Genomic DNA, 12,992 nt, shown 5'->3' on the forward strand with positions numbered 1-12,992 from the left:
TACAAGCTCAGGATGTTTACATGTTTACACACTTTGCATCATGTTGCAAAGTCAACTTGAAGCGACTTCACAATGGTATTTCAACTTGTTTTGCATTTGATGTGACTCTTAAGCTGTTGATGTCTACCTCCTATGTTACTACTCCTTGTTGGAGTTAAATTTGAAATGAGTGCTGTCGTTTTGCGTGGTATTTTGCTCTATATTTTCATTTCCTTGACAGTAGATTATCTGCCACCGGGCTTGAATAAAACGAAAATAAAAACAAACAAAAATCGACTCCTTGTTGAACACCACAAAACGACCATGAGCAACGAAATGTGCCCACTATAAAGAAATTGTGGTCGAACTGGTTAAACAAAAGTGTGGCAGCAATGCAAACTTCACATCTTCCAAAAAGAAAAAAAAAATAAAATAAAATACAGCGAGCGCATTGCCAAACGGTCAGTTATTACAAAAATTTCTTGCTCATAAATATTAAATTGGAAGACATATTCAAATCAGCGTGCCAAAATAGTTGACATTCTTTGATTTGTTGAAAAAATCTATGAAAATTTTAAAAAATAAAAATAACTAAAAGCGTGCCAAGTTCGGCCGGGCCGAATTTTATATGGCCTCCACCATGGATCGCATTTGTCAAGTTTTTTGAATGACTTTTCAATACATACATGAGCTACATCAAGTTATTCACCGATATGGACCATACTTGTTATGGCTGTTTGAAGTCAGAGAAAAATACCACCTCCAAAATTTCTGGCAAATCGAGTAAAAACTGCGCCCTCTAGTGGTTCAGAGTGTCAAATTGGGAGATCGGTTATATGGCAGCTATATCAGGTTACCAACCGATAGACCATACTTGGCACAGTTGTTGGAAGTCATACCAAAACTATGTATGTAAAATAAAAACCAAATTGGAAAGAATTGCGCCCTCTAGAAGCTCAAGAAATCTAATCGGGAGATCGATCAGCTATATCAGGTAATAAACTGATTTCAACCAAACTTGGCATGGTCAATGAAAGTCATTTCCTAATGTTATGTGCAAAATTTCAGCCAAATCGGATAAGAATTCGTTTTCCACTCTCAAATAACTTTCATTTGAGTCCCACATTGTCATAAGGTCAAATAACCCATTTGCCATATCTTTAGGAGGAAAAGCGTCACCTAGACTTGAACGTAATTTTTTATGCCATATTCGTAATCTACTCTCTAATACATTTCATTTGAATCCCATATAGCCAATGTCGGGTAATCTGCCCATTTGGGGGTATTTGGGGGCAGCCGATGTCCCACAGCAGTTATATCAAAATATGTTCCGATTTGGACCAAATACTAATCGGTACAAGTCATTGTTCAATTGTGTATAACAAGATATTGGTCTTTTTAGAAGCTATAACTAAAAATTAACCGATTTGAACCATATGCGACATGGATGTCGAAAAGCCTAACACAACGAACTGTCCCAAATCTTGGCGAAATCGGACAATAAATGCGCCTTTTATGGGCCCAAAACCTAAAATCGAGAGATCGGTCTATATGGCAGCTATATTCAAATCTGCACCGATCTGGGCCAAATTAACGAAATACGTCGAAGAGCATAACGCAACTCACTGTCCCAAATTTCGGCAAAATCGAAAAATAAATGCGCCTAATATGGCCCCAAAACCTTAAAGCGAGAGATCGGTCTATATGGCAGCTTTATTCAAATATGGACCGATCTGGGCCAAATTGACGAAAGATGTCGAAGGGCCTAACACAACTCACTGTCATAAATTTCAGTAAAATCGGATAACAAATGTGGCTTTTATGGGCCTAAGAACCTAAATCGGAGGATCGGTCTATATGGCAGCTATATCCAAATCTGAACCGATCTGAGCTAAATTGACGAAGAATGTCGAAGGGCCTAACACAACTCACTGTCCCATTTTAAGAAAATCGGTTCAGCCGAGTATCTTATAGTCATAATGGATCTTATGGCATTTTTTGAGGAGTGGCGTGACCCCCTATACTTCTATCGAAATTTGCTCCCCGAATACCTTTCATTTGTGCCCCATATTGAAATGAATGTCTCTTTGGGAGAGTTTTGGGATTGTGGCGGCCCAATGGGTACTTAGAGTCAAATCTTAATACCAAATTCGTTTTTTACACTCCAATACCTTTTATTTGATACCTATATTGACCCGGTCGGTCCACTTTTGATTTTGGGTTGTGTTTTTGGCATAAGGGAGAGGGTCTGTCACCCTTCCGATACCGAAATATTATATATTATATTATAAGCGAAAATTTCGTAAAAATCAATTCTGCCGTTTTTCAGTCTTTATGGAACAAACAAACACAGTCCCATGTATCCGATATTGGCTAATGTGCCCATTTTGGGCGTTTTTATGTGGGTGGGGTGACCCCCTATACTTCGGCATAAATTTGTATGCCAGATTCGTTATCTACTCCCGCATACTTTTCATTTGATACCCATATTGTACTTATCGGTCCTCTATTGATTTTGGGTGGTATTTTTGGGGTAAGGTGGAGAATCCGTCCCTTTCGTTATCAATAAATTATAAAGCCTATTCTTACTTCCTAACCATATTCAGCTCCCCAGGTACTTGGACCCAACTTTTATTATGCAATTCGTACTCTATTCTTGAATACCTTTCATTTTAATCCCATATTGTCCCGATCGGTCCACTTTTATTTTTTGGTAGTACTTTTGTGGTATGGGGGATGGTCCGCCCCCCCTCCCGATGTCAAAAAATTATATAGCCTATGTTTTCTTCCGGACCAACCTTCACAATCTGTGAAAATATCAAGGTAATCGGTTCAGCCGTTTTTGAGTCTATACGGAACAAACCGACAAACAAACATACAAACAAACAAACAAACAAACAAACACAAATTGAATTTTATGTATAAGAAGAGAAGGGGTCTTATACGCATATTTCGAGGTGTTACAAATGGAATGACGAAATTAGAAATCGGGCGATATATATTTATGTGAGCTATACCTAAATCTGAACAGATTTTTGTGAAATTCACCAGTTATATTGGGAGTCATAAGAAAATCCTTCCAGCCAAATTTCGAGGGAAACGGTTAACAAATGACAATTTTATTGCTGTATTACTGCAATTCGGACTAACATATATATGGGAGCTATATCCAAATCTGAACCGATTTCTATAAAATTCACCAGTTATATTGGGAGTCATAAGTAAGTCCTTTTTGCCAAATTTCGAGAGATTCGGTTAAGAAATGACTATTTTATTGCATTATTACTGCAAATCGGACGAACATATATATGGGAGCTATATTTAAATCTGAACCGACTTCTATAAAATTCACCAGTTATATTGGGAGTCATAAGAAAATCTTTCTATTTTATTGCATTATTAATGCAAATCGGACGAACATGAATATGGAAGCTATATCCAAATCTAAACCGATTTTTTCCAATTTCAATAGGCTTCGTCTCTAGGCAGAAAAACATGCCCATACCAAATTTGAAGACGATCGGATGAAAATTGCGACCTGTACTTTGTACACAAATTAACATGGACAGACGGACAGACAAACGGACGGACGGACAGACAGACGACAGACGGACATAGCTAAATCGAATCAGAAAGTAATTCTGAGTCGATCAGTACACTTATCAATGGGTCTATCTCTCTTCCTTTTGGGTGTTACAAACTAATTCACTAAGTTATAATACCCTTTACCACAGTAGTGGGGTAGGGTATACAAATTTGATTCATGATGGTGAGCACCCAAATTATTTTAGATTTGATTAGAAGGTACAACAAAAAATATCTGAAAACATTAAACGCCAATTATAAGTGAAACACATTCTCTCCTTCATCAGAAAGTATTTAGTACATGCTACAATAAAAAGACACAACGATTAAAGCATTGACTGAAAATTAAAACTATCAGAAAAATCTTCTCAAAATAAAGCCGAATTTTCTTGAATAACGCCGAAGAATGCAACAAAACGCCAAAGCATTTCCTATGAGTGAAACGACTGTTGGGTTCTCTTTTTTCGGGCACCAATAGCAGCATGACTCTATGTACTTGGCTGCGATGACGTTGGCATGGTGTCAAAATAACTCTTATCGCTAATTAAAATCTTTAAATCATTAAAAAGCTCTAAGAAGAAAAAAAAAGAAACAATGTGATGTGTTTTTAATTAGTCTACTTAATTATTGAATATAGTAGGTTTTAATGCAATGTAGGTGCTTACACAAAGCGATCACTTCTGTTATGAGTATAAGCCGTATAATAGCACAAAACTATGGGCTAAAAGATTCAACAAGTACAAACGGGCATGAGGTTTTTTTCGGACCAAACTCATCATGGACTTTGGTAAAAATTTTCAGTAATAAGCTCAGTTCGTGGGTGGATCATTTAGAAAGATGGAATAGGTGAATGAAATAAGTTTTCAGGAGCTCATTGTTGTTGTCGTAGATAGCTTTGCCTACGACAACGAAATGAGCCGGCGCATCTAATGTTGAATTTTCATTCAACATTGTATGCAGATGTTTGACCAATTGTAAAAATAAACAAGTAACAAGGTGTTAAGTTCGGCCGGGCCGAACTTTGGATACCCACCACCTCACGTAAAGGGTGATTTTTTTGAGGTTAGGATTTTCATGCATTAGTATTTGACAGATCACGTGGGATTTCAGACATGGTGTCAAAGAGAAAGATGCTCAGTATGCTTTGACATTTCATCATGAATAGACTTACTAACGAGCAACGCTTGCAAATCATTGAATTTTATTACCAAAATCAGTGTTCGGTTCGAAATGTGTTCATTCACCGTAACGTTGCGTCCAACGTTACGGTCCAATGATTCCACCAGCGTACAAACCACACCAAACAGTGCGTTTTTCGGGATGCATGGGCAGTTCTTGAACGGCTTCTGGTTGCTCTTCACTCCAAATGCGGCAATTTTGCTTATTTACGTAGCCATTCAACCAGAAATGAGCCTCATCGCTGAACGGTGAATGAACACATTTCGAACCGAACACTGATTTTGGTAATAAAATTCAATGATTTGCAAGCGTTGCTCGTTAGTAAGTCTATTCATGATGAAATGTCAAAGCATACTGAGCATCTTTCTCTTTGACACCATGTCTGAAATCCCACGTGATCTGTCAAATACTAATGCATGAAAATCCTTACCTCAAAAAAATCACCCTTTAATACCCAGTACCACACTTATGGTGTAGAGTATAAAAATTACACCTTTAAATTTTAAGGCAGGCCGGATAATAACTGGGCTCTCTACACTCAACCAAATTGGTAATTCAAAATAGCAAACATGTGATGCAAACAAATTTGAGCCAGTGAGTTGGGTTAAGCCCTTCGACATACTTCTGCAATATGGTACAGATCGGTCCAGATTTGGATATAGCTGCCATATAGACCGATCTCACGATTTAAGGTTTTGGGCCAATAAAAGTCGCATTTATTGTCCGCTATCGCCGAAATTTGGGACAGTGAGTTGTGTTAAAACTTTTAACATCCTTCTTCAATTTGGCTCAGATCGGTCTTAGGTTGAATATAGCTGCCATATAGACCGATCTCTCGATTTAAGGTTTTGGGCCCATAAAAGTCTCATTTATTGTCTGATTTCGCCGAAATTTGGGACAGTGAGTTGTGTTAGGTAGCTCGATATCTTTCTTCAGTTTGACTCATATCGGTCCAGATTTGGATATAGCTGCCATATAGACCGATTTATAGATTTAAGGTTTTGGGCCCATAAAAGGCGCATTTATTGTCCGATTTCGCCGAAATTGGGGACAGTGAGTTGTGTTAGGCCCTTCGACATTTATCTGCAACTTGGTCGAATTCGGTCTAGATTTGGATATAGCTGCCATATAGGCCGATATCTCGATTTAAAGTATTGGCAAAATAAAAGGCGCGTTTATAATCCGATTTCACTAAAATTTGAAACAGTGACTTATGTAAGGCTTTTCGACATCCGTGTCGTATATGGTTCAGATGGGTTTATTTTTAGATGAGGTACTTATTAGTATTTGGACCATTAGTATTTGGGGCATAAGGTATGCATTTTTCACCAGATTTTGACGAAAGGTGGTATACATATATACCCGAGGTGTTGGGTATCCAAAGTTCGGCCGGCCGAATTTAACGCATTTTTGCTTATTTCCTTTAGGCTTGATACTCGCTACTTGCTGGAAAACAATTTTCACCAACTCCGACATCCTATTTGTTCTTAGAACTGATTAGTTCCTCAAAATAACCATCAACTGCAACTCCTACTTCTTCATTATTGGCAATATTTTTCTCCCGAGCCATTTTTTAAGTTGGGACACATAAAATATTCAGAATAAACTAAATCTGGCGAATAAGGTGCGTCATGAAGCTATTCGAACTTTAATTTCAACATCTTGACGGCTGAAGTGGGGGTCCCCAAAGAGGTGTCGCATTGGGGCACGACGTTCGTTCTTTCCATTGTTTTTTCAATGATATTTTATTGGCGATCTTTCCACTGTGCGCGTCAGCTCCATGATCACATAAAATTTCACTTAGTTTTCCTACTAGCTCCAGTCTATCTCTTTTAGCCAACTCTTTTTTTGACATGTGCATTTTTTTCGCTGCATGCTAAGAAACTGAAGAAGCTGCAAAATAGTTTAAAAACTATTTGAGAAAATAAATTTCTTTGCAGATAAACAAACAAAAAACACATTTTCAATTAAAACTGCTAATTAAAACCGTAAAAATGTTGTCATCATTTTTTTCTGGCGGCCATTTACAGGCCATTGGTGCGCTGTTATGGTTGAACGAAATGAAAAGTTAAAATCAATTTCCAAATGACAACGTAACCCACTTTTTGCCCCCCATCTCTGGTTTACAAGAAAAATCGATTTAGCCGGCGATAAACTGTTAAATAACGCTACTGGAACCCGTTGGCAGAGGGAGCCAAAAACGGGGGCCCGGCTGCGATGCCCAATGCCGCTTGCACAGAAGAACGACAGCGTTTTGGTCAAACCAATTGACCGAACTGTAAAATCGAAATGATGACAGAAGCTGAACTGATAGATGAGGAAAAAAGGCACAGCGGCCACGTTAAATCCCTCTAGAGATGTTTTATGTGGTTTCCACCAAATCGGACGACAGCAGCTCCTCTTGGCACGGTGAATCATGCACCACTTGGCGGCGCAGCAGCAAAGATGGCTTTGTTCGGCGTCTGCGAAATGGCCACAGTGGCAAGAGCATTCGCAGTCAAGTGTTTACGTGTGAGACGTGTTAAAAATTTTAATGAGATTTCAAATAATTGCAAATACTTTGCGAAAAGAAACATGACAACGAAATATCCGTTTTTTACTATCAAATCAAATTGTCTTCAATGTGTGAGAGCCAACATAAACGCTGGCCAAAGATGACTGACAACGACGGTTAAAAGAAGAAGCCCAAGCGCTGCTATTGGCAAACATGGCTGGGTGACTGCCAAATCGAAGACAATGTTGCAAACAGATGTTACGATTAATTTGAAGATTAGACCACAATCTGTTCGAATTAAGATAATTATTCGTAAGCCAAAATTTATGGCGGCTTTGATAAATGTCCCCAAAACGAATGGCTGATGGAATGTTGTTCAATTCCGGCAACAACAAAAACGGCTTTATTATGGCATATTTCCCATAATCACTCAAACAGAACAATTATTCAAAATTTTAAATATAAATGCAACTATCGGTTGCAATGGATGGGGCTTCACAAGAATTGTTTGGTGTTCTATTGGGTTGCCCAATAAATTTCATATAGTCGGCGTTGACAAATTTTTTCACAGCTTGTGACTCTGTAATTGCATTCTTTCTTCTGTCAGTTATCAGCTGTTACTTTTAGCTTGCTTTAGAAAAAAAGTGTAAAAAAAGTATATTTGATTAAAGTCCATTTTAAGTTTTATTAAAAATGCATTTACTTTCTTTTAAAAAATCCGCAATTACTTTTTGGGCAACCGAATATTATACAGAAAGATTATTAATAGTCGCTGATTCTAAGGATCTCAAGGTAAACCATATGTCATTTATTTGTATGCTACAATTTTAGCCTAAATTGGTATAACATATTAATGCGGTGATCTTACTGAATAGTATAGCCGGTAGGTGAATTCACTCAAAGGTCAGTGTCCTATGTGACACAGTGGTCAACACGGCGAAAAAATTGGAAATAATTTCGCAACTATTTGTCCGTTGATTTCAAAGACCCCAAAATATTCTACACATTTCTAGAGAAGGACATAAGCTTTCAAGAGAATAGTCTATATTTTTAATACAGGGTGTCAAAATTGATCACTTTCCACTGCTCCAACCTTTCAGGGTTGATCTACTGAGATTGACCTTCGGGTTTTTATACCCACCGAAAATTGGGTATTAGGCCGGATGGATTTGTATGGATGCAAAAAAAGTGAACAAGTAAGAGCGTGCTAAGTTCGGCCGGGCCGAATCTTATATACTCTCCACCATGGATCGCATTTGTCGAGTTCTATGCGCGGTATCTTTATTTAGGCAAACATAGAATATTAAATAAGAACTGTTATGCTATTGGAGCTATATAAAGTTATAGTCCGATTCGGACCATAAATGATTGCTAAACATTGTTACTCAATGACTTAGTAATATTTCAGTTCATTCGGAAAAGAGTTGCGCCTTGTAGGGGCTCAAGAAGCAAAATCTAGAGATATAATTATAAAATGTATATTGGAGCTATATAAAGTTATAGTCCAATTCGGACCATAAATGATTGCTAAACATTGTTACTCAATGACTTAGTAATATTTCAGTTCATTCGGAAAAGAGTTGCGCCTTGTAGAGGCTCAAGAAGCAAAATCTAGAGATCGGTTAATATGGGAGCTGTATGAAGCTATTAATCGATTCAGACCATATTAGACACGTATGTTGAAGGTCATGAGAGAAGCCGTTGTACAAAATTTCTGCCAAATCGAATGAGAATTGCGCCCCCTAGAGGCTCAAGAAGTCAAGATCCCAGATCAGTTTATATGGCAGCTATATCAGGTTATGGACCGATTTGAACAATCCTTAGCACAGTTGTTAAAAGTCATAACAAAACACCTCATGCAAAATTTAAGCCAAATAGGAGGAGAATTGCGTCCTCTAGGGGCTCAAGAAGTCAAGACCCAATATCGACTTATATGATAGCTATATCGGATTATGGACCGATTTGAACCATTCTTAATACAGTTGTTGGAAGTCATAACAAAACACGTCATGCAATATTTCAGCCAAATCGGATAGGAATTGCTCCCTGTAGAGACTCAAGAAGTCAAGACGCCAAATCGGTTTATATGGGAGCTATATCAGGTTTTGGGCCGATTTAAACAATTCTTTATACAGTTGTTGAAAGTCATAACGAAACACCTCATGCAAAATTTCAGCCAAATCGGATAAGAATTGCGCTCTCTATTGGCTCAAGAAGTCAAGATCCCATATCGGTTTATATGATAACTATATCAGATTATGAACCGATGTGAACCATGTGAACCAAAACACGGCAGCAATACCAAAATCTGGACCGATCTGAGCCAAATTGAAGAAGAATATCGAAGGACTCAATACAACTCACTGTCCCAAATTTCGGCGACATCGGACAAAGCCTTAAATCGAGAGATCGGTCTATATAGCAGCTATATCCAAATCTGAACCGATCCCGGCCAAATTGAAAAAAGATTTCGAAGATCCTAAGGCAACCCACTGTACCAAATTTCACCGAAATTGGATGATAAATTTGGCTTTTATGGGGCTAAGACCTTAAATCGGCGGATCGGTCTATATGGCAGCTATATCCAAATTTGGACCGATTCGGGGCAAATTGACGATGGATGTCAAATGGCCTAACACAACTCACTGCCCCAAATTTCTGCAAAATCGGATAATAAATGTGGCTTTGATGGGCCTAGGACCCTAAATCGGCGGATCGGTCTATATGGCAGCTATATTCAAATCTGAACCGATCATGGCCGAATTGAAAAAAGATACAGAAGGGCCTAAGGCAACTGACTGTACCCAATTTCAGCTAAATTGGATAATAAATGTGGCTTTTATGGGCCTAAGACCCTAAATCGAAGGATCGATCTATATGGCAGCTACATCTAAATCTGAACCGATCAGGGCCAAATTGATGAAGGGCGTCGAAGAGCCTAACACAACTCACTGTCCTGAATTTCAGCTAAATCGGATTATAAATTTTACTGTTATGGGCCTAAGACCCTAAATATGAGGATCGGTCTATGTGGCAGCTATATCCAAATCTGGACCGATTTGTGCCAAATTGACGAAGGATGTCGAAGGACATTCCAACACAACTCACTGTCCCAAATATCAGCAAAATCGGATAGTAAATGTGGCTTTTAGGGGTCTAAGTCCCTAAATCGGCGAATCGGTTTATATGGGGGTTATATCAAAATATAGCCCGATATGGCCCATCTTCGAACTTAACCTGCTTATGGACAAAAAAGAATCGGTGCAAAGTTTCAGCCCAATATCTCTATTTTTAAAGACAGTAGCGTGATTTCAACAGACAGACGGACAGACAAGGCTAGATGGTTCTAGATTTTTTCGCTGATCAAGAATATGTGTACTTGGTTGGGTCGGAATGTCAAAATGAATATACCCCCATCCTTCGGAGGTGGGTATAAAAATGTTACTAACATTTTTGTTCAGCCACGAGCCACTTTTGAAAACCTAGTACTACGTCATATGTTATTGCATTGGGATGCACTTTAAATTCCACACAAACTTCACTGAACTCGGTGTAAATAACTCTATTTTTGAAATATTCTTTATATGGGAGCTTCATCAAAATAAACGTATTATGACTATTGAACGATTCTTCAACGATGAAATATAATTGGAAATTCGCTATGTTGGCGTAGATATCCAAAGTTCGATCCGGCAGAACTAATGCGTAAAAATCACAATTTCTTGCAATGTATGTGCTATGAAATGTTCAAATAAGGTCTTGTTTAGGTCTTATTTAATTCGTTTACTTCATCATATTGGCTACATGAACAATTACATGAAGCTGCAAATATATTTAGTTATGCCAAAATACCATAAAATTACCACTCTTATGCCGCATGATGATTGTGCCAGTAGAGCCCATTGAACAATGTAACAATTGCTTTTGGAGCTGGCAGTAAGGAAATCATAGTGAATCTACTACTTATCCTATAAAAATTCTAGAAACTTTGTAATAACCTAAAAGAAGCCGATACAAATCATTCTTCAAATTTGTAATTTTTTTCCTAGCTAACAAGAGCGCTGTGCTAGCTAACATTAATCCAGTCGGCATTAACTTCAATGACGGACGTAAATATTTTTCCTTACCAAAAATAGCATTTGCGGGTGTGTGTGTAATAAAAATGTTAAAAACGTGACTAAACTGATTAAAACTAGTGGACCTCAGTGAACCAAGCGCCGCTCGTTAGGCACTAAAACATACGGGTTTCACATCTCTTTTTTCACAAATATTTTTTAATAAGAAAAATCGATAATTTTGGAAAACAATTTTTTAAATTGGATTTTTTTTTTTCAATGGAGCAAATAGGCGGTACTTGTTAAAGGGTGTTCCACAATGGAAATGGAAAATGTGAACTATTTTCAAAAACCTTTTGTGCAAAATGTTGAGAGCATCGCGAAGAATCTAGAAGTGAAAAAAATTTCAGTTCCGGGTTTTCGCCCATTTAAAAAGAAGTAGCACCGTTCATCCAATATTTTCCTTATTAGGTCGGCTACTGTTGGGACAGCCTGAAACAATTTTATACGTTCAGTACCGTTCGCGGACCATCACGATTGTCCTTTAAATAAAACATCGGGCGAAGGGATGATGTTCCGATGGTTGCAACCTCATCAGCGGCGTTCGTAGCCATCCAGAGATACAAGCATACTCGATGGGAGTATGACCGACTTGCTCAAGAAGTACAATAGAGAGATCGATTTATGTGGGAGCTGTATCAGGCTATAGACCGATTCAGACTGTAATAAACACGTATGTTGATGGTCATGAGAGGATCCGTAGTACAAAATTTCAGGCAAATCGGATAATAATGCTACCTCTAAAGGCTCAAGAAGTCAAAACCCAAGATCGGTTTATATGACAGCTATATCAGGTTATGGACCGATTTCAACCATACTTCGCACAGTTGTTGGATATCATTACAAAATACTTTGTGCCAAAATTCATTCAAATCGGATAAGAATTGCGCCCTCTAGAGGCTCAAGAAATCAAGACCTAAGATCGGTTTATATGACAGCTATATAAGGTTATAAACCGATTTTAACCATATTTGGCAGAGTTATTGGATATCGTAACAAAACATGCAGTGCAAAATTTCATTCTAATTGGATAAGAATTGCGCACTCTAGAGGCTCCAGAAATCAAGACCCAAGATCGGACAGATGGACGGACATGGCTAGATTGACAAAAAATGTCACGGCGATCAAGTATATATATACTTTTTGGGGTCTCAGACGAATTTTTCGAGTATTTACAAACAGAATGACGAAATTAGTATACCCTATATACCCATCCTATGGTGGAGGGTGTAAAAATAAACCGATCTGAACCATAAAAGACACGGATGTCGAAAAGCCTAACATAAGTCACTGTGTAAAATTTCAGTGAAATCGAATTATAAATACGCGTTTTATAGCGCCATGACATTAAATCGAGATATCGGTCTAAATGGAATCTATATCTAAATCTAGACCGATTTGGGCCAAAATGTCGAAGAGACTAACACAACTTACTGTCCCAAATTCCGGCGACATCGGACAATAAATGCGAATTTTATGGGCCCAAAACCTTAAATCGAGAAATCGGTCTATATGACAGCAATATCCAAATCTAGACCGATCGGAGCCAAATTGAGGAAGAATGCCGAAGGTCCCAATAAATCTCACTGTCCCAAATTTCGGCGTCATCGGACAATAAATCCGCCTTTTATGGGAGCAAG

The sequence above is a fragment of the Stomoxys calcitrans genome, chromosome 2 (assembly GCF_963082655.1).
Source record: "Stomoxys calcitrans chromosome 2, idStoCalc2.1, whole genome shotgun sequence".
Classification (NCBI taxonomy): domain Eukaryota; kingdom Metazoa; phylum Arthropoda; class Insecta; order Diptera; family Muscidae; genus Stomoxys; species Stomoxys calcitrans.